This window comes from Equus caballus, chromosome 21 (assembly GCF_041296265.1).
Source record: "Equus caballus isolate H_3958 breed thoroughbred chromosome 21, TB-T2T, whole genome shotgun sequence".
Taxonomy (NCBI): domain Eukaryota; kingdom Metazoa; phylum Chordata; class Mammalia; order Perissodactyla; family Equidae; genus Equus; species Equus caballus.
The window spans coordinates 14,553,334-14,575,861 of NC_091704.1; the positions used below are offsets into that span (position 1 = coordinate 14,553,334).

The 22,528-nt window shown below is 45.7% G+C and overlaps 1 protein-coding gene across 1 annotated transcript in view; it reads right to left on the reverse strand.

The window, feature by feature from the left end:
• The window catches only part of BRD4 (bromodomain containing 4), an 82,858-nt gene extending 60,571 nt beyond the window's left edge, over positions 1–22,287 (reverse strand). Inside the window, exon 1 of the mRNA XM_014734742.3 lies at positions 22,234–22,287. The gene's annotated coding sequence lies outside the window, so the exon portion shown is untranslated. The remainder of the gene's footprint in view (positions 1–22,233) is intronic.
• Positions 22,288–22,528: the final 241 nt, after the last annotated feature.

Below are 22,528 nucleotides of genomic sequence, written 5' to 3' on the forward strand. Positions count from 1 at the left end.
CTCTCAAGTCTTTTATTCATCAACACCTGACACACTTCCACACCTTCCTTTGTTTTGTCCACTGGACAAGTACAAGGAGCTTTCTATTTGCATAGTTAACAGACCTCTTTCAGACCATGCTGACATATCACCTACTTTTACATCTGCCTTTGCACGAGGCTCAAGTCTAGTGGGAGATGCCCCACCTGCTGCGAGAGGGAATAGAGACGTGGGCTCCAACTAGGAGAGTCCTCATTTCCTCTGTCAGAGGCCAGTCTTCATCACAGGTGATGATGTAAGAGGCAGAAAGCAGCCAGTTCACTTGGAAATCGAAGATGGAATGGTAACAGCAGCAGAGAAAGCCCAGCCCATAAAACAAACACCCTGGGCTCCTGAGGGACCAGCATCAGGGAAGAAAGGGCGCTGTTTGCATGTCCCCATGCCCAATCTCAGGCATTCTGAAATCTCGTCTTCAAGCCGAAGGCAAGCATAACAGGAAGTTCTGTTACCACCAGTGGTGTCCCCAGCTGGGAGAACCACTAACAAGCCACAACACAACAGGCAGCCAGACGCCGGATTACGCAGCAGCCAAAAATTGTGATAAAGGCTCCTCTGAGCCTGCCCTATGCAGGGAACAGGGCACAGGAGCCCACGTACTCAGAGCTCGATTTGGAGTTCATTACTAAGCAATAGTTTATTCCTGGGCTCTGCAAAACATACAAACATGGGTAGAAGTCCACGAACAGAAATATTTACTATAAGCACTGCTGGAATATTTACATTTGTTTCTGCGTGAATCCTGGCTAAATCTGTACAAGACTCTGGTAACTGGAACGGCTGTCAAGAAAAGTACTGCAGGGGCTGGCCCCGCGGCCGAGCAGTTAAGTTCATGCGCTTCGCTTTGGCAGCCCATGGTTTCACCGGTTTGGATCCTGGGCGTAGACATGGCACTGCTCATCAGGCCACGCTGAGGGGGTGTCCCACATGTCACAGCTAGAAGGACCCACAACTAAAACATACAACTATGTATTGGGGGGATTTGGGGAGAAAAAGCAGGAAAAGAAAGAAAGAAAGAAAGAAAAGTACCGCAAAATGCTTTCACTGCATTCTTAATGTAAAAGCTTGTGGTCATGTCCCTCCTTCCCCTACCTCCTCTGAAAAAGGGATGAAAGAGCACTTCTATACAGCTTCCCTGACACTTGTGAAGTAAACGAAAATTATAACAGTCTACTTCCTATGACCAGAAAATCGGCTAAAAAGAAAGAACGTCCAACACTCGCTCCTAGTTAAACACATGGTCAATCCCACTCCACCCGAGGCCTAAAGAGAGCACACAGGGCCCACAGTGAGAGCTCCTTCAGCAGTCCAGGCTAGTTTCCCAGGATTCCAGACTGGCTAACTGCTGGCACGGTGTGATGTCACCTTTCTGGGTCTTGCCCTGGGCACTGTAGCAACAGCCCTGTTCTGTTGGCACAGAGCCATGCCTTAGTCATGGGGCACCACAAGCACTTGCAGGCGTGAACACACAGGGAGCAACACGCTCAGAGGCCACAACTGCCTGCAAGAAGGCTCTGGTCTGGCACTGCTTACTTGTGACCCATATGTCTGCCTTACAGAAGAAGGTCCAAGCACTTTATTAGAAGGTGATCATTATGTATGAATGGGCAGAGCCCCTCCCATATTTTAAAAAGAATCCTTGCCTTAAAGAGTTCAGCAACCTTCACATAAAGTCACTCAACTCCTATGCAGTAATATACGTGCTCCGTTAGCAAAGTGATCAGCTCAGAGTCTCTTGGTAGGGGGTGTGGGAAGGGAGGACGGGACATGGGGGTAGGGCCTGTGGCATCTAGGCTACAGCAAGTCCCAGCTAAGCAGTTTATTCCTAGCAACAGAGGCCCTCGCCTTAGGCAGAACTTCCAATGTGGACAGAAGTAGAGGCACATGGATCAGGGACACATTTCCATGGCTCCACTGGTGGCCCAGCATGAGTGCGCTCCACGGCAGGACGTTCACGCCTCCTCCTTCCCCCAGGGAGCAAAGCTGCAGGGACAGGCAGCCAGCACTCGGGAACAGGGCCCAACATTCTGGTGCTATCTGTCCTTACAGCAAGCCACCACCCACTTCTGCATCTCACCCAGCAAGGCTCAGAAGCAAAGATCATAGCTCAATTGCTGCTCTGGAGAGAGCCTGTAAAGTGGTGGCTCTCATCTCAGGCTGCACAGAGAACTGCCTGCGGAGCTTGTTTTAAAAACCCACATGTGGGAGCTGAGGGTGGGAGGAGGGGCTGACTACAAAGAGGCACAAAGGGAATTTTGGAGGATGTCGGAGACACTTTGTATCTTGACTGGGGTGGTAGTTTGTCAGAGTGAATTTTACAGCACAGTAAACTTAACTAAGTGAATAAACAAATCACATCTTGGCCCCACCCGCTTCAGATATACTGCTGCTGCGGTGGGAGTGCGAAACACCTACAGAACAACAACGGCCTAGTTCTTGAACCCCAAGCTCCAGAGCTAACCTGGGGGACTTTTAGCAACAGACATTGTCGTCAGGCTTGTGATTCTTCATCCGTGAATGGAGTGGCTCACAGGGGCCACTCTCAGGGCTGTCCCAAGGATCAGCAGGCTTACAAACGGTGCCTGACATACGCCAAGTGCTCGATGTTGTTCAATCACAGCTACTAGGGAGAAGCGAACCCCAAATATTCTGCTTTCTGGAATGATCCATTCGCCCTGTGTAGACCAAGAGGTCCTCCAAGACGGGAGCTACTGGAATACTGCTTAATAACTAAGCGTCAAAAAGTCCTTTCCCGAAAGGAAAGGTCTAAATCAAGGTAAAGAACAGGTTCTGCGACTTGTGGTTTACACTTAAGGAAGCAAAGCAGCAAGACTCACAATCTTACAAATCCTGTTGGCTGCTCAACCACGGCATTTCGTGCATACATCAACTGGGGAAGAGGAGCTACTCCAGAGCTGGGGAAAGATGATACACAGCTTTCAAGAGTGTTTATCGTACAGGCCAGTTCGTTAATCTTTTGAGAGAACTAACTTATCCTGATAGAGCAAAGCCACTGAGTAGAATAATTTTTCATACTAAATGCTTGCTAGAGGACCTTGGCCTAATTTTAAAGTTTTGATTAAATCTTTAAACTAGGAAAGATATTCGCCACTGCAGGGATGGGGGAGGGTCCTAGGCAACATAGTACCGGAGAGGCAAACTCCCTACTGGCCCAGACCACAGAACCCCTCCTGGTTCAGAAGGAACAAGCAATGCTAAATAGGGCAGATGTGCCTGTCAACTCAGGTCTTCGCAATAAAACGTTTAAGTGTCATTATAACAAAATGCAACAAAGCTACAGGTAGGGAAAAGGTCACCCTGCACCACAACACCTATTTTCACATGTGCATGCTCACAGGGTTACTTACAATCAACATTCCCCTCACAGTCTGTGTTCTGGTGTTGATGGGACACCGTGTGTACAGATCCTGTCACCTCTGTGATGATGACAGCCAGCCACAACCCATCACAAAAGGGCTTACAAACCACTCCCCAGTTGTTTTAGGTTGGGAGGTTTCCTGTTGTTCAAGTGTGTGACCACCACAGGGTTGAGAAGGATCAACAAACACGATGGCTTATTATTATATGCCCAGCTCAGTGGTCCCCTCAGTGAAAGACGCATGATAAAGGCCCTGATCAAAATGCCAGCAAGAATGCTGGGAGAGTGCAACTGGAAAAGGCTCCTGCAGAGCAGACTATCCACTGCAACAGACTCCCTCCACGAGCCACCCTTGGAGTCCAAGCCCTCACTCTGACTGACATCTGACCACCCAAAGCACACGAAGCAATGTTCACCCATCCTTCCCAGCCATTACTCCACTCCAGAGTGAAACGCAAAGCCTCTCTGATCATGACACCTTTAACTGCACCACACCACAAAATCCCAGCCCATTCTATCCCTCCACAAGTCATCTAGAGAAGGCATGCTGTGACACAAATGCTGAGAACCACCAGATCCCCAGCTGCCCGTTTGCTCACGGGAATGCACACCAAGTGTCTGCACATGTGGTCACCGGCAGGCACTATACAAGCTCTTCTCAAGGCCTGAAGCTCCTGGTTAGAAGAGCGTCCCGACTCAGCCTTGTGACTGCACCAGGGACCTAAGAAGCAGTCATTTCTAGAGTGCATCAGATATCGCACCAATAAGCTCTAGGAATGACTGAGCACCTGCCTGCACCAGACAAGCTTTGCACATGACTGAACATTCTCCAAGCCACCAGTGCCCCGTCGGGGGATTTGCTGAGCAGCCAAACCCCGCATGGCCACCATGCCTGTAGTGGTTGGCAGGCAATGTACTAGCAACAACTTTCCCAGTTAAGTACCAACTTTCCCTGAGTGTCCACATGCTTAGGGAATGCAGTTGGACTCAGACCAAGGAGCAATTACTGAATGCCTACTGACACTCAGGGATCAAAGTGCTGGGATGCTGCAGTCTAACCTCAAGAGAACCCTGCCCATGGCAGGCACCAGGATCTCAGTTTTGCAGCCAAAGACACTGATGCTGCAAAGGGTTTGGGAGGCATTCAGAGTCCGCAAGACTCCTCATCCTATACCCAGAAATCATTTTCTGATGGATTAGGGCATACATTTGCAAGGCAAAACTTTACGATTTTTAAAAGATAATACTGAACATTTTACTTCAGGTATTGTTCTTCCCACCAACTGTAAAACAAAGATTCACAAATTCACCCATGTTAAAATTAAGATCTTCTGTTCATCAAAAGATACTATAAAAGAGGGGGGAGAAAAGATACCAAACTAGGGGAAGATGTTTGCAAAACATATTACTGACAAAGATCTAGTACTCAGACTCTCTAAAGAACCCTTGCAGGGCCAGCCCTGTGGCCTAATGGTTAAGTTCAAGAGCTCTGCTTTTGCAACTGAGGTTTGGTTCCCACGTGCGGACCTACACCACTTGTCAGCAGCCACCCACATACAAAATAGAGGAAGACTGGAAAAAGATGTCAGCTCTGGGCAAATCTTCCTCAGCAAAAACAAAAACAAAAACAAAATCCCTGCAAACCAATTTAAAAAACATAAACAAACTAAAAGAAAAATGAGCAAAGTCAGGAACAGGCATTTCAAAGAAGGACAATGAATAAACACAGGAAGATGTCCAGCCTTGTTAATTTGCACTTTCCTGATAACTAAAGCCACAACCACATTTTCTATCGATCGAGATTGGCAAAATATAAGAAACTCATTAATGCCAATGTTGCTGAAACTGTGGTCAAACATTTTGGGATGTGGGAAGGTAAACTGATGCAACTCTTTTTGAAAATAATTTGGCATTTTGGCATCCACAATGGTCCAGTAATTCCACTCCTGAGCACTTACTGAGACACATGCACACAGGTCTCAGATGCATGCACGCACGCACGAGAAGGCTAATAGCAACAGGCTTGTTCACCATGCCTCTTCATCCTCCCCCTCCCAATAAAAACAAATCTAATGACCTAAATGTCCAATACAAGAACGAAAAAACTATGATACAGTAACACTTTGGTGAAAATGAATGAGCTATAGCTACCACAACATGGATGAATCTTAAATGAGGAAGTGGCAGAAGTGTGCAAACGGTATGCTGCATTGATATGAAGCTCAGAAACAACAAACTAAGCAATGTATTGGTTAGAAGTACACGCAACTGAGACAAAAGTGAAAAAGGATGGTGACCTCTAATTTCAGCATGGGCAAGGAAATGAGACAGGCAAAGGAGCACACTCATGAGCAGAGGCAACTGAGCTGGTGATGCCAAGTCTCCTCAAGCTGGGAGATAGAAATTAGAATCATTCCAATCTAAAGGGGCAAACCACCACATCCTTGATCCTGTAGGACTGACTCTATAGCATCTCCTGAGAAATCAGAGGACCTCAGAGAGGGTAGGAGCAATCCTCTCTGCTGTGCCTGACTCTTGTTACTAAGAGAAGAGTTCCTTGGTCCCAAACATAAGCTCTTCACAACCTTGAGGCAGGCAGGGTGCTTTTGTTACCCCATTTTACTGATAGGGAAACAGAAGCTCAGAGGTTATGCTGCCTGTCCCAGATCGCTGGCCATTTCTCCAAATGCCAGTGAATGTCCATTTTCAGCTTCATTACCACCAGTCACAGCACATCTGCTCACCTCCCGAGGTAGTACATTCCATTTTCAGCACACTCTAATGGCCAGCATAAAACACACCAGAGATATAGAGAACTTCAGCTAAGCATGAAATGAAACACTGAGTCACCAGCTCATTCCCTTCCCAGGACAAGAGAATGACAATGGCAGTTTAATAGTAAGAAGAGTGACTTCGAAGTGATGGCTGGTTTCAAAACCCATGAAGTACAGTCTACATTAAGATTCCCGATTAATCACGTCCTCACCCCCCGCCCTCAACCAGAAGCTGTTCAGCCAAAAGTACAGTGAGTGAGATGGGTTCTGAAACACATCTTTAGCCTCAGGTATGCATGCATGCCTATGAGTAAAAAATGGAGAGGGAGAATGTGGATTGGAACCCTCACCCCAAGATCTCAACACTGTATTACCTAAAAAGATCAATTAAGATACAATTAGAATAAAAGTTTACAAAAGGTAAGTCCCATGATACAGACTTAAAAGTTCAACCTCTTGACAACACCATGCATCCAGGTCTGCGCACATGGCCACTTTCTAAGTGGTGAGTCACATGACAAGACTCTTTAGGGCAAAACATGCTCCCAGAACACTGGGAAAACATTATTTATCCTGCAACCGCTGCTCAACGTGAAGATCGAACAGGAGGAAGGGATAAGAGTAAAAGGGGAAACGACTTAACTTCTGCTAGATTAAAAAGGAATTTGTGCTATACTCAGAAAGGTAGTAAGAAGTGTTGACAAGGATGTGGGGCAAGTGGAACCCTCATACATTGCTGACGCGAGTGTAAAAAGGGGCAGCAACTTTGGAAGAGTCCAGCAGTTCCTTGAAAGCTTAAACTCAGTTACCATACGATGGAGAAATACCACCCCTAGGTATATACCCAAGAGAAAGGAAGATAGGTCCAGATGAAAACTTGCCTGTGAACATTTACAGCAGCGTTATTCATAAGAGCCAAAAATTAGAAACTGAATTTTCCATGAACTGAAGAATGGATGATCCCATTTATAAGGATGTGACCAGATTTTCTGAAAATGGAAAAAGAGAAATCTAAGTTGCTTCCTTTTGGGGGGGCAAATTGTCTAGCATGGCAATCATTTATCCTGAGTCTCTGTGCTTCCCTTTCAAGGACAGACGTTTGGTACTCAAGAATCACTGGGAAGGAGAATGAAGCAATTCACGTTGTTCAGGGCAAAGTCACACAATACTGAGTGCAGGGAGAGGTGGAGCCTGCCAAGACTGGTGGTGGAGGCACCTCTCACTTCTGCTACATCTGCTCATGAGTTGGTAAGGGTCCTCTCACTTAAAAGACATCAAAACTTAAGCTGCTCTGGTCATTTTAAGGCACTGCATAAAGAAATGTTAAATTACAGTGATTCTGCAAGCCTTTTCATGGTTAGACTTGGTGAAATAAAGACACAAGTCAAGCTACTTGCGGTGTAAAATGTTAGTGAGTTGGGTTGAGAAGCCAGGGCCGTGGGGTAACTGACAGGATGAGACCCTGGGAAGCCAGGAAGAAGTGGAGTCCAATCCATTTTTAACCAGTCGTTTCTTTTAGGCTTCCCTGAAAGACACCCGGCTGGACACTGTGGTGCCACTGCTTGTCAACTTTCCACAGCTGCCCAATAAAAACCCCCCAACCTCCAATCAGTTTCAGCATGCAAACAAGACATGCGAAATGTGTAGCACCTGGCAGCCTTCTGTGCCCATGTTCTAAATTGTAACTTGTATCAAAAAGTAGGCAAGCGGCTCTACTTGAACACCCATGTTCACTGCAGCATTGTTCACAATAGCCAAGAGGTGGAAGCAACCTAAATGTCCATCAATAGATGAATGGATAAAGAAAATATGGTATATAAGTACAGTGGAGTATTATTCAGCCTTAAAAAAGGAAATCCTGCCATATGTGACAACATGGATGAACCTGGAGGACTGTTATAATACTAAGTGAAATAAGCCAGTCACAAAAAGACACATACTGCATGATTCCACACTCTGAGGTACCTAAAACAGTCAAACTCAGAAAGAGAAAGCAGAATGTGGTTGCCAGATGCTGAGGGGAAGGGGAAAAGAGTTGTCCAATGGATATAGTTTCAGTTTTGCAAGGTGAAAAACTTCTAGAGATGTTACACAAGAATGTGCATATAGTTAATGATACTGTACGCTTAAAAATGTTAAGATGGGGGCCAGCCCAGTGGCACAGTGATTAAGTTTGTACGTTCTGCTTCAGCAGTTGAGGGTTCACTGGTTCAGACCCCAGGCAGACCTATGCACCGCTTATTGAGCCATGCCATGGCAGGCGTCCTACATATAAAATAGAGGAAGATGGGCACGGATGTTAGCTCAGGGCCAGTCCTCCTCAGCCAAAAAAAAGGGAGGAGGATTGGTGGAGGACATTAGCTCGAGGCTAATCTTCCTCAAAAAAAGGTAAAATTTTATGCTGTTTCCTACCAGAAGAAAAAGCAGGCAGATGGCTTGAGCACGGAGTCCTCAACTCTAAAATGGAGATAAGACCCTCGAAGGGCTAGTCTCTAAGGGTCAAACGAGATGTAAGAGAAAGTAATTAATCAATAACCACTCATTATTTATCAGGTTATTAGTAAATGTTATGATTTGGTATTGATTTTGAAAATACTCCTGTTTCATGAGCCTGTAATCATGGAGTAAAACCCAATAGCCGGTCAGGTCTGGTCTGCAGACCACTAGCAGGAGCTCTGCAGGCAGGCTCTGTCCACCTTGCTCACTTGACTCACTCCAGGTGGACCTACCACTGACACCTTCTAGAACCACAGTTCAGCCTTCAGTCCCTTTCTCCAACCTTCGTTCACATTCTACACACAAAAACGGGCCAGATGGGCCAGGCCTGCTTCCAAAACAAGGGGAGGAAGATGTATGGAATGAATGAAATGAAAGATGTCAAGATAAAGCAAATTCCAAAGAGAGGTGGGGAACTTTCTAGGCTATAAAAACAGAGGAGCAGAGACTAGCGAACGGGATCTAGGTAACTGGAGCTCACTCCAGGACAGACAGTTTTCAAAGAAAAGACCCTTCCCCAATGAAGGTGAATTCTCCACCTGAGTTCTTAGCCTACAGGGCCTGGGACCTTGTTGGGACTCCATTTCCAACATCCTATGAGAGGGGGTGGGGGAGACTTAACCATCTCCACAAACGAGCATTCAGTCACTGACTATCTCCTCATCCTAAATGTGGGCCCTAGGCCCCTCCTCTTCGCTCTCTCCATGGCCCCAAGGGAGACCTTACCCATCTCCTGGCAATGCCCAAAACCCTGAGCCCCCCAAGTCTGGCCTAGACCCACCGCTGCATTCCAGAACTGCACACCCACTTGCCTACAGGGCAATGTCAACCAGGAAGCCTGACAAGCACCAAGGGAAGTGAGCCCATCGTCTCTAAAACCTGTCAAAGCCAGCATGATGCGGGTCTTCCAGCTGCCACGTGGGGGTAGTGGCTACCATGCTGGGTAACTCAGAAACCGAACATTTCCATCACTGCAGAAAGTTCCACTGGACAGCACCGCTTTAGAAATTGGGTAGGTCACTGTAAAATAAGATCCAGGTGCCTGCTCCGTGGCCGAGTGGTTAAGTTTGCACACACTGCTTCAGCGGCCCAGGGTTTCCCAGATTGAATCCTGGGTGCGGACATGGCACTGCTCATCAAGTCATGCTGAGGGGGCATCCCACATGCCACAACTAGAAGGACCCACAACTAAAAAATACACAACTATGTACCAGGGGGCTTTGGAGAGAAAAAAGAAAAAAAAATTAAAATCTTGGCGGGGGGGAAATCCAAGCTGAACCCTGAAAGATGGGGGGAGTCTAGAAGTAGCAAAGAGTCAAAGACATGGAAAAGGACAGCGGTCTATCTTGGAAGCTGGGAGCCTAGAGTACAAGAGAATGAGGGGTGCGGTTTTAGAGCAGCAAGAGAATTATGCTGCAATAAATCCAGTATATTTTGATCATGCATTTTCCAACTAGATTGTTAGTCCAGTTTTGCATGGAGCTTGTTTAACCACTTCTATCATTTTCTCTTGACTGGATCTTTCTCACAGCTACTCAGCCAAACTCTTACTCAATGAGATCATTTGTCATTTTACAAAGTCAAAGAACAGTTTGAAAGTAAAATGAAAATCTGTTCCTTCGGGGCACACTTGTTAAACGAATTACTAGGTTGCCAGAACTAGGTCGCTGCCCACCACTGGAGGGATGAGGATCCTTGAGACAGCTGCCTCGCTCTCCCCCCCCCACCTCAGGTCGTGTTTTAACCGTATATGGCGCGGAGACATGGGAAATCCCTTTATTCACCACTGAATCCCCACTGCACACGCAGAATATAGCATAGAATCTGATTACCTAGTGACTCCTGCACACACTCTCTGGCGGAATCACCCAACTTATCATGCTTGCTTTGGGCAGGAAATTCTCTTCAAATAAGAGTCCCTAAGTAGGAAATAAGAACCCATGAACTGGAACTCAATTCCACCCTACAATAAGCAGCGCTTCGAGACTGAGGCTCACCATAATCCTAAGAGATGAGCCAGTTCACAAGCCTGATTTAATAAGCCTGGGGTGCCTGGGTTAAAGATGATGCTTACCCCAGCTTACCAACTCCCCCAAACTCCCTCTTCTGTGTGCACAGACTTTCACTGGAGTTTCAAGGAAAAAAATGTAGGTGAGGGGCCAGCCCCGTGGCCAAGTGGTTAAGTTCGTGTGCTCCGCTTCAGTGGCCCAGGGTTTCACCAGTTCGGATCCTGGGTACGGACACGGCACGGCTCATCGGGCCACGCTGGGGTGGCGTCCCACATGCCACAACTAGAAGGACCCACAACTAGAATACACAACTATGTGCCGGGGTGGGGGCGGTTTGGGGGAAAAAAAAAAATCTTAAAAAAAAAAAAAAAAATGTAGGTGAAACCAAATCAAGGCAGCTTGATGCTCTAGTGGAAACCTTTTCCAGGTGAGGTTTAATTGCACTTGTGTTAATTTCTTCATTAGACTCCTCAGGAGGGTGGCACTATATTTAATGACCAGATGCCTGGATGAAAAGATCTGCCCAGCCAAAGTAACAGCCCTCTTCTCACCATTCCCCGCTCTGGTGAGTGCCTCCAAGGGACAGGTGCTTGCTCGCATAACTGTCCAGGTCTCCATCCAGGCCTCAGCTAACCTCACAGATGGGCCAGGCTAAACGCCAGCTCCTTTCCTATGCTCGCAGCTGGAAGATGCTCTTCTCCTTCACGGAATGGGTGGTCTGTAGCTCTCGGAGAGCACTTCTGAGGTCTACTTTGTGCTCATATGTACCATCCCAACCACCTGAGAGTGGATTCCCTCCTTCCACAGCTTGTAGAACAGAAGTCAAGTGCACGTGGGCTCTAGAGCAAGGCCTCTACCACTCAAAGTGACTGAGCTCTCTGGGCATCAGCTTCCTTATCAGCAAAAGGGAGAGAATTCCAGTAGCCAGTTAGCAAGGCTGTTTTTCTGAGGACTTAAGGAATACCTAGGGCTTCATAAATCCAGCCCCTGGTACACAACAATCAATCAAATATTCACCAAAACAGAGTGACAACGAATGTATGCCCAAGCTCCCAGTCTGGGGAGGGGAACACAGTGGGGAAGATGTGACTCATGTTGCACCTCCATGCATTAAGGCTGACCGACAGGAGAGTGATTCATGTTTGACGTCACCCTTGCACAATAGGCAAGCAGGAAGTAATAGAGAAGAAAAAACGGGTGATGTCCAGTGTCCATTCAGAAAAGGTAGTTCCAACCTTTACAGGCAAGTCTATTTACAGGCAACTATTTGCTAAAAGCCTTGAACCTTTTCAGAGAGTCAAGGATCAAAGATAAGCACTGCCTCAAGGCAAACAATGGGGTCCTGAAGGCAAGCAGAAAGAGCCACAGGCCAGGGCAGGTAACCAACTCTCACAAGTGCAAAGGAAGGATGCTCACAGGGGTTCCCAGAGCAAACAGGCCCAGAGATGTCCTGAGAGAACACACAGAGGACTGGCAAGCTAAACTGTAGGCTGAACGTGACTCAACTCAAAAGGGCTCCAACACTGGTAATTTAAAACTGCATTCCTGGGATTACAAAGATTTGTGAATTATCATCTTGAAACAGGTGAAGATGAAGGTGGTGTTATTTCCAGACAGCTAATCTGTCAGCTCAATGGTTTCTTAGTGTCAAAAGGAAAACAAAGACACATACACACAACTTTGTAACTTAGCAGCTTTTTATAACTGAAAGCACTTCAGAGCCAGTGAATCTTTAATGAAAACAACCTCATATGGATGGTACCACCTCTTAACAAAACTCTTTCATGTACACAGTCTTGTCTGTTTCTCTTAATTACAGAACAGAAAGGGGAAACTGCTCAAGTAACAAAAGTCATGCCTGTACAGTAAGATTGTAATTCAACAGAGCAGAGCAATGGGATTAATGAAAGCCAACAACAGTAAATGAATGGGGGAAATATCCATAGCACATACAAATTTAATCCTCAAACTTCAGAAATCAGGGAGGAGCAAAGGAGGTTTTAATATGCACTATTCTTAGAAGTAACAGTTCTCTCCCATCCTCTGACAACTCTGCCCCAATTACAGCAGTATGAATTATTCAAGTTTATGGTATTGTATTTCCTACTCCTTCCATCAGACAGAGATTTGGTGTGGTAGAGTGGCAACATGCACACTGCCTGGTGTAGTGAGTTCATATTCCTAAACATAAGCGTGTTGTGCTGTACTTTCCCATCCTACAAGTTCTGTCTCCCTCAGCCTGCAGATTCAAGTGCATGTGTGAACAAATGTCCAGCAGTAGAGAGCAGGCGCTAAGCCATGTAAGGGGACCACAGCCATAAATCTTTCTAATTCCACCCACACCCAACACAACCAAATGATCAGGCTGGCTAGCAGCCCACTGGGTTACCTTCTGCAACAAAGTCTCATGGCCAACTCCAAACCCTGGAGACAGTTTTATGAACAGCAGCAGCTTCAGTGAAGAGTCCCAGAACAACAATCTTCCTTCATCTTCAGCCTCTGCAATAGGCCCATTCTGGAACATTCTGACATTCCTCATCCCCAAGAAAGAGAATAAGCTGAAAAAGATGGAGGGGACACAGGGGCCCTGGGCAGGTTTGCACCAGTGCTCACACAGGTTACTTGATGGCTCTGTAAAAACCTCTGGAGGACTTTCAGAAGGACAAACCAAAACAGGCGCTCCATGATGTTTCTGTCATAAATTTGTAAATGTCTGCAAAAGCAGGATCCATGCAAAGACTAAAGTCTTCAAAACCATCAAGAGCCTTCTAATTAACATAATAAAAAATTTCTCATTCTCCAAGAAATTCTTCTTAGACAGACTTTAGAGTTCCGAGAAGCGCCTCCACCCCTAAGAAATTGTTCAATGTCCACGCATAGGAATTTTTCTGGAAAAAGGATCCATAGCATTCATCACATTCTCAAAGGGACCTCCGACTTCCCCTCAAGTTAAGAACCTATGCTCTAGTGAGAGGCAGGGCTGGTCTCATCCTCGGCCAGTGGCCCCTCAATTATTCTGAGCCCCTTAAAGGACTAAATAAATTCAACAGTGAGAACTACAGGAAAATGGTTACTCTAGTAGTGCGTAACACTTGTTTTTGATTATGGAGATCTGAGTAGGCTTTCAGTAATACTAAAGGAATGCCAAGCAGCAGACTTTACAAGAACTTACATATAGAAACAGCTTAGCGAATGGCAAAACTACAACTATAGTTTTCGCAAGCATGGAAGACAGATAAATCCAGTCTATTGAAATGTTCTTGATTATGATTTCACTCATGCATTTATCTACCTGGTCTCTTACCGGAGTCTTTCCCTGCACTTCCTCAATAGTCTAAGCCCATCTCACCACCGTGCTTCCTGAGGCCTGTTTTTCTGGCCAAAGTGGGCCCTGTCAATGGTGGCCTGAGTTCTCTCACCCACCCAAGAGATTTCTGAGACTTGGCTTGACTCCTCCCAGAGTCCCCACAGCAGCTCCCTCCATATCTGGAACCTGGTAAGACGAATCATATCATTCATTTGATCCTCTACCGAAGGACTTGGAATACATACATCCTTATCCATCTTTACTACACTTTTCTTGAATACCTCATTCTAAGCTGATTTCAACTATTTCTGGTTTACGACCTAGTATGGAAAACTAGCTGTCCTTTCAGCTATCCAAAATTTCTTGCTTCGAGTGAGGAGGTACACACCACTTCTATGTCAACAAAAGTATCCCATCTAGCATGCCTCACAATGATGAGCAAGATGCTGCTGGAGCTACTACTTGGGGTGAGCAAGTGGAGGGCAGAGATAGGCTAAGGCGCCATGTTTGAAGACAGGTGGTTCAGCATTCCCAGTCTGCACAAGGTCAGGGATGGGCAATGATTCAAGCCAGAGTCTTCTGCCATCAGAGTGCTACTGGGGAAGACTCACTCTTGACTTTGAGGTCAGGAAATGAGAGACAGAGAACAAGCTCTGATGTCCCTGTTTGAGCCCCTGTATTCAGCTGTGCCAGAGGCACACTCCAGACTTCCTGTCACATCAGTCAACAAATTCCCTTTTGTACTAACTAGTTTTATGTTTGTCGTTTATACCAGAGAGTCCTAACCAATACAGCCATTTCCTAAAAGAACATACGTCTTAACTAAAAAGTTGGGAGGACAATACCTGAGAATAAAGGACAAGTAGCTTGCCTTACACACAAAACACTCTTTATATACTTCCTGTTTTGCCTGTTGCAAACTACTGACATCCTTCGCCACTACATATTTCCTCAACCTTCCCACCCCCTAGCCCCCCAACAAAGCTTCTAGCAAGCACTGGGCACAAGGAAGAAAAGAAACGAAAAACCAATGCAGTTTACCTGCTACTAGGAAGCATATCCAGACAGTCACCCTTGGGCAAATGAGGAAGAAACAGATTGCAAAACGGCCAAAAAAAAAAAAAAAGTGATCAAGGTACCCACAGTTACCACTGAGTGCTGTCTAAAACAATGTTATTTCATTGTTCTGACATGACCCGCAGTAAGAAATACATTGTATCACAGATACAACAACACATAAAATCAAAGCAAAGGTTTTACGAAATAGTCTTGAATGTGTGACACCTTTTGACAGTGCCTTTTTTTCCCTTAAACGACTGTAACCTACTAAACTCATTTCATTACCCATAGTTTGAAAAACACAGAATTAAAATAAAAATTACTTTCTCTTAAAATCTAAATTCTGTGGGGCTGGTCCCGTGGCCGAGTGGTTAAGTTCGCGTGCTCCACGGCAGGCGGCCTGGTGTTTCGTTGGTTCACATCCTGGGCGCGGACATGGCACTGCTCATCAAACCACGCTGAGGCAGCGTCCCACATGCCACAACTAGAAGGACCCACAACGAAGAATATACAACTATGTACTGGGGGGCTTTGGGGAGAAAAAGGAAAAAAAATAAAATAAAACTTAAAAAAAAAAGTCTAAATTCTGGTCAAAGTTCTTTGGACCCAAACCTGTTACCCCATTTCACATTCGAGAAACTGAGGCTTAGGAGAATACTCGAGTGGTCCAAGACACAGGGGAGGCTTGGTGTTCCCTCTGCAGCCCAGTTCTCTCACACACACATTACACTGGCAGGTGCCACACTCCCTGCAGTTCTCCCGTTTCAACCCTCACAGTAACAGTCTGCTCCCACGAAATATATACACTTCCTGAACATAGTGGAAAATGTTTCAAATGTAAATCCCCCAAATTTATCTCTCTTCCTTTTCTCTCACACAAAACAAAACAATCTCAAAAGCTAGTTGTCTGCAGGCACGTAAGTGTTACTGCTTAGGGCAGGACAACTGCGGACATTAAACACACACGAAGACACAGGAATTACTAATTCCTGTTTCTGGAATTTGCATAATACCAAGCCCAACATCTCTCCCCTGGCACTGCTTCCACAGTGTGAACAAATACAGAGTTCCAGCCTTAAATAGACACCAAGATGAGGAAGGTGACCACAAGCAAAGTGGGGCCTGCACAGCTCTTCTTGGAGCCCTTTAGGCAAAGCAAACACTCTCCCCTGTACCAATCCAAACACAATACACATCAGAGGCTCCCCCTTCCTCCTCCAAACTGAATACAATACAGAAAAAGGCCCTCCATCTTTTGCCCACCCTTCAACGCTTAAGCATGCAGACTCCATTTTACAAATAAGGAAACTGAGGTTTAGGGAGATTATGTAACTTGCCTGAGGTCAAGGCCAGAAGGGGGTGGGGCTGGGACTGAACCCTGACAGTGGACTCCGTGGTTCTCCCTCTCCAGTAACACAGCTCCACCCAAGCCCAACCAACCCTGCTCGCCACAGCCCAAAGTCCTAGAACTTCTTACACTGGGCAGAGCAGGCCTAACTCTTGTCAAGGAAAAGATTGCAGAATAGCCTATACCTAGGGTGACCTAAAAACAGTATTTGTACGTCACAGATCACAAAGAAGAAATGGCATATTCATTCAAGTACTCTTAATTTGCCATTACATGCTCAGATTTGACCAATTTCTTAAAGAAAAATATCCTCCAATTGGGTTTAACACAAACAAGAGGCATTCCACATGGAACTGGATCCTGATGGCCCCTGGTAATGATGACCGGCACTGACTGTTTCTTCTGGTCAAAAGGCCCAAAGTCCATCAGCAAGACCTCAGCCCCCCAGCCAAGAACTCCACTTTCTTAGCCCATCCACGGAGGCCCTGACTTTAGACACAAACCTTCCTGGAGGCCAGAGTCCTTTCACCAGCCCAGATGTCAACACAATTCACATTAGGGGTAAAGGAGGCAGGGAAGGTATGGAAAGATACTGTGCTTGCGCTCTGGAAAAGCTTGAGTCCACCAGCAACTTCCAGTGTCCTGGCAAGTGTCTTTGTTCAGAAAACCAGGTTTCAACGAAATGGGTAAGTCACATTTTAGGCCTGAGGATACACTGGGCCGCCTTTCCCTGCTGGCTCATTTCCCCAAACTCTGCAGCCAATATCCCAGGGTAGGTGCTGCATTTCCACTAATCCTATTATCACCACTTTTAATTTCATTATCCAATAAAAACAAATCCTCACTTAAAATAACCCCAACCCCCACTTTAAATCACCTCCTCCACTGGTCTCCACTCACAGCTCACGTGGAGGAAGACACAATATAGAGAGGATTCATGGTTTCCAAGCATGTCAGCTGGTGCTCCCTGCTAGCCCTCAGCAGCTCTGCTCTCCTATCTAGTTACCTCTTTCCCATCTATTCTTCACCCTGGGCAATGGCAGCAAGTAAGCAGCTAACCCTGAGAGGACACCACCACATTTTATCCCGAGCTGAAAGACAGGGCAAGGCAAGTTGGGGGAAAGCTGAGTGACAGGCTGAAGGTCACACAGCAGGCAGCAGGGCCAGGATTCAAAACGATGTCTAACAGTGCAGCACTGGTGGTATAAGTCTTTGAAGCAGGCAGGCAAAAATGAGACAAGACTGGATACGAAGAGGCTGTTCAAGCCCTCCCCAGTCACACGCCCCATATCATTCAGATAACAGGGCTCCTATCACAGGGCCAGGAATTGCAAGACTTGATTTCGGGAAACAAAGTCCAACTCTGAGCAGGAGAGAGCAGAAAGGTCAAAGAGCAAGATCTCAAGATACTTCTGCTTCTCTGAAGCCCTCAGAACACACTCAAGACAATGTTTCGTTTTCACACAATTGATATTTGTGGGAAAAAAATGTTAAGAAGCTCAGCATTATAAATAAGACATCATCAAGCTGTGACTGGAGAAATGGAAATTCATGGAACTTTTCTAGAAAACTAATTTGTATCAAGTTTTCAAAAATGCCCACCCTTTGGTGGAGAGATTCCCTTTCAGGATACGAAAAAACAGAAAACTTGAAAATTGTATCCAAAAATAGGAGAATTAAATTATGGTACATTCATCTGGTAGATTAGGCAACCATTTAAAATACAGCATTTTGGAAATGTTCACAATGTAGTATGTTTTGAAAATTTAAGCATTCAATCCGATTTTGTTACTCATGTAGAAAAACACTACAACAAAAATGAGATTAAAAGATAATTTTTAACATTTAAAGTTGTCTTATTCTGTATTTTACAAATTCTTTAACAGGACCACGCACCACTTTTGTTTAAAGAAAGAAACCCTTACAACCTTACTTTCAAGTGATGTGGACCAACCAGTGCTACTCCCCTTCAGGGCTAGGTCAAGGATGGGACAGATGGCTGCTGTGCCCAACTCTGATACTGGAATCACTCCTCATCTATTACTTTAGAATGGAATACATTCCATGATTTATGCTGGGACGTGTGGATACAGTTTAATCAAGTTTAACCAGCTGTAGCCTGTTTAGACCAGAAAAAAATTAAGTCTTTTAAAAATCATCCTTTACAACAATAGTAGCACAAGTTTGGGGTGCATCTTCCTGTCTTCTGTGCCTTACCAGCATTTCAAACTGTTCTCCAAGAACGTACAATTTTAAAAAACCAAATGGGGATAAAACCACGCAGACTGTACTACATGTCCACATGCTGACATCCTTGCACTTACATTTCCTCATTCTTTTAAATGGCTACACCACATTCCATTAAGCTTTTCTTTTAACATCCCTGTTAACGTACTAGAAAATCAATGGAGTTAAAAAGTCATTGTGCATTCTCAAGTCATTAATTACCCTGACCCATCAATTCCACTCCTAGGTATCTACCCAGAAGAGATTAATACATATGTCTGCACAAAATCTCATACATAATGTTCATAGCAGCACCATTCACAATAGCCAAAAAGTGGACACAACCCAAATATCCACCAACTGATGAATGGATAAATAAAATGGGGCATATACATATAATGGACTATCATTCAGTCATAAAAAGGACTGAAGCACTGATTTATACTACAGCACAAACCTTGAAAACATACCAAGTGAAAACAGCTAGGCACAAAAAATTATATATTGTATAATTCCTAAGTATCCAGAATAGACAAATTTTTAGAAACACAGAGTAGATCAGTGGTTGCCAGGGGTCTGGGGGGGATGGAGAATGACTGAGAATGGATAAGAGTTTCCTTTTGAAGGAATGAAAATGTTCTAAAATTGTTAGTGGTGATGGTTGCACAACTCTAAATATACTAAAAACCACTGAACTGTACACGTTAAACTGGTGAACTGTATCATATGTGAGTCTTAAAGTTGTTATAAAAAAACTGAAAACAAGAAAATGTTTCACAGGATTTTACAATAGTGTATGCTCAAATTATACATAATTCATATTCAATAAATGGAGACGAATACATTCATAATGAATACACATACCAAAAAAAAGTTACCGTGCAAATATCTTTTTGTCTTCCCTTCTACAGAGTAAGAGCTCAGGAACTAACTGTCGAGATGGATTGGCCAATCACATACACATGAAATCAGAATATTTAAAAAATTACTCCAAGTTAAAAAAAATTTTTTTAAAGACCAAGTTTTTATTGATAACATGAGATTCACGGTAAGAAATGCCATCCATACATATTTATTACCCACTTCATCTCCCTCTTAAAATACTTTTCCCAGGTCAGAGTTGAACCACAGCCCAAACCCACTCACCACATTTCAAACTGCTAAGTGGGAAAGGTATAGCAGACAGTGCACAGAAGCAGCTGCATGCCATGCTGCTTGGCCTATTAAGTTTACTGCAATTTCTAGGGATCTTAACATTATCTTAGTTAAAATTCACATTCCCTGTAAGTCATTACTGACTAATTATGTCCACTGTTACTGATGATTTATTAATTTAGAAGGAATTATTTGCATTTGGCATCATGGACATGTCAATTCTTGCCAATTATCTCTCACAGTTTATTCACTCAAAGAATATTTCAGGTGCTCTTTCTTCTACGCGCTGAAGATATACGAGAATAAAAATAGGCAAAGCCAAGCAAACCAAACCCTGCCCTCATAGCACTTACATTCTATTAAAAAAATAATTTAAAGCAATTTTATTTTTACAAACTCATGTCTTATGAATTAAATGAAATGTCAGCATCAACAAGGAATTCTCCATCGTTCTCATCTTGCAAATGTCCAGTCTTTTCTAAACCCTAAAAATCACCAAGATTTATGAAACATTAGTAGCAGTTTCCAATCACAACCTTTTCTTTCCTTTTTATAGATTTGCCAGGAACACAAAGGCAAACACGGTCTACTTTACAAGTTTATTCAAAATGAGAAAATTGAAGCACTCTTCATAGACACAATCATAACAGATGATGACAGTGGGCTGTCAGAAGATTTAACAGCCCGGAGTCTTCAAATCTTTGAGGTACCAAGTGGTTTTTGCCTTAAATTAAAAAAAGAAAATAGACTCCAATATCCCTCCAGAATCTGTAAATCTCAAATCATCCAATAAGCTGAATTGTGTAACACAAAAATATTGCACCCCCCCCCCCAAAAGCAAAAGTGCAATTTAGTACAAAGATCACAACAACTGGCTCAGAAAGGCAACTTTCGGAAACAAAGTCTAAATTCCTTTAAACAATTCAATAATTTACTGGAAATTTTACAAAGTGGCCAATGATTCCCTTGCAATTCTTTAGATAATTTTTTTCTTGTTCATTATCATCCAACCTAGGGAAACTAGCCATTTCGGCACCCCCAAAACAGCCAACCTGTCCTTAAAATGCAGCCACTTTCGTGTTCTTTCACCTGTAGGCAAAGTTCCTTCAGCAATTCCGCTGGGGTTGAATTCTAGCAAGATACACACAGGTAGGCTCATCTCCTTCTAGTTAAGACCAACTAAAACCATCTTAAGAAACTAATTTACTCTACAGCTTGAGCCCTTAGGCATTACGGTCCCTGCCAAAGTAAGAGATATGGTGGATAACAGGGGAGAAATCTATTTTGTTTTAGATCAGGCTTTTCCTTCTCGATTTGGTCAATGCAAATCATCTGAAAGGTTTATCCTCCTCAGGTTGAAGATTTTGGGGGAGGGGAGAAGGAGTTGGTTATCTACAATGCCTGGGTGGAAAAATAATCCCTATCCAAATTAAAGCGAAAGGAGTGTTTTATTAAATTATTGGCAAGGTCATAAAAACAGACGGTGCCATCCAAAACCTTCTTGAAATTGAAAACACATTCATAAGTCCTGTTGAGTATCGTCTTCTTTGCAACTTCCAAGGACTACAAATTCCAAGGACTGACAATTTAAGGAACTTGACAGCCCCATTCATAAAAATCTCCCGACCATTATCACAGCACCGAAGAGCCAGCAGCTCAGAGGTACACTGAGACTTGATTTCTGTAAACACGGACAGGTAGAGCCCTCTCGAAAGTAAGCAAAGACACTTCAATCCTCACGAGGCAGACTCCAAGACGCCACTTCTTGCATCCCACACACACACGAAAGTGGACCCAAGGACCAACGCCACAAATCCCACCAGACTGCATGAAACATTAGACGAGAAAACAAGCAACACTTCAAACAACAATGCGTGGTCTGGAGTAAAAGAGAGACTAGCCACTCAGCAAAGCACATGACTCACCCACCGGCCTGAACGCAAGTATTTACACTGTCCAGCACACCACAGCGGGATTTCCCAGCTTCACGCGGGCCCTGCCCCGGGGGCATCTCGGCCGAGCACAGTGGGGCTATTTCTGTTTTTTTGTTGTGTGGGGGTCATTTTATTTCGCTGAATCACAACTCCCGCACATCCCCAGGCCAAACCACCGCTGCGCACCACATCGCCGACCGACGAGGCCCCGGCGAGGCCGCCTGCGAGCGCCGACCGAGCACAACAAAGCGCCGGCGAGGGGCTGCCGGCGAGGGGCTGCCGGCCCGCGCCGCTCCCAGGGGCCCGTCCCGGGCGGCGAGCAGCGCAGCGCTGCCTCCGCGGGGCCGGCCAGGGAGACGAGGAACTGGGCGGGAGCGCGCGGCCGGCCGGCCGGGAACACCAGGCGCCGGCGGGCGCACCAGGCAGGCCCCCAGCAGCGCCGCGCCCCGGCCTGTGCCGCCAGGGCCGGGAGGGGCAGCGCCAGCGGCCGGCACGCCGCGCCCGACTTACCGGCCCCGCGCGGCCGCTTCCTCCTCCTCCTCCTCCTCTCTTGACAAAATGGCGGCGGCAGGAAGTGCCGGGCGACTCGGCCCGCCCCCCGCCCGCCCCCGGCCGCCCGCTGCCGCCGCCGCCGCCCGCACCGCCCCCCGCCCGCGGCCCAAGGCGCCCACCGCCGCGCCCACGAGCCGGCCGCCACGCTCGGAGTAGGCGCCCCGGCACGGGCGGGCGGCGCGGCGCGGAGGCCACAGGCCGAGCCAGCCGCCGGCCTCCCGCCCCCGCGCCGCGCGGCCGGCGGAGGAGCGGG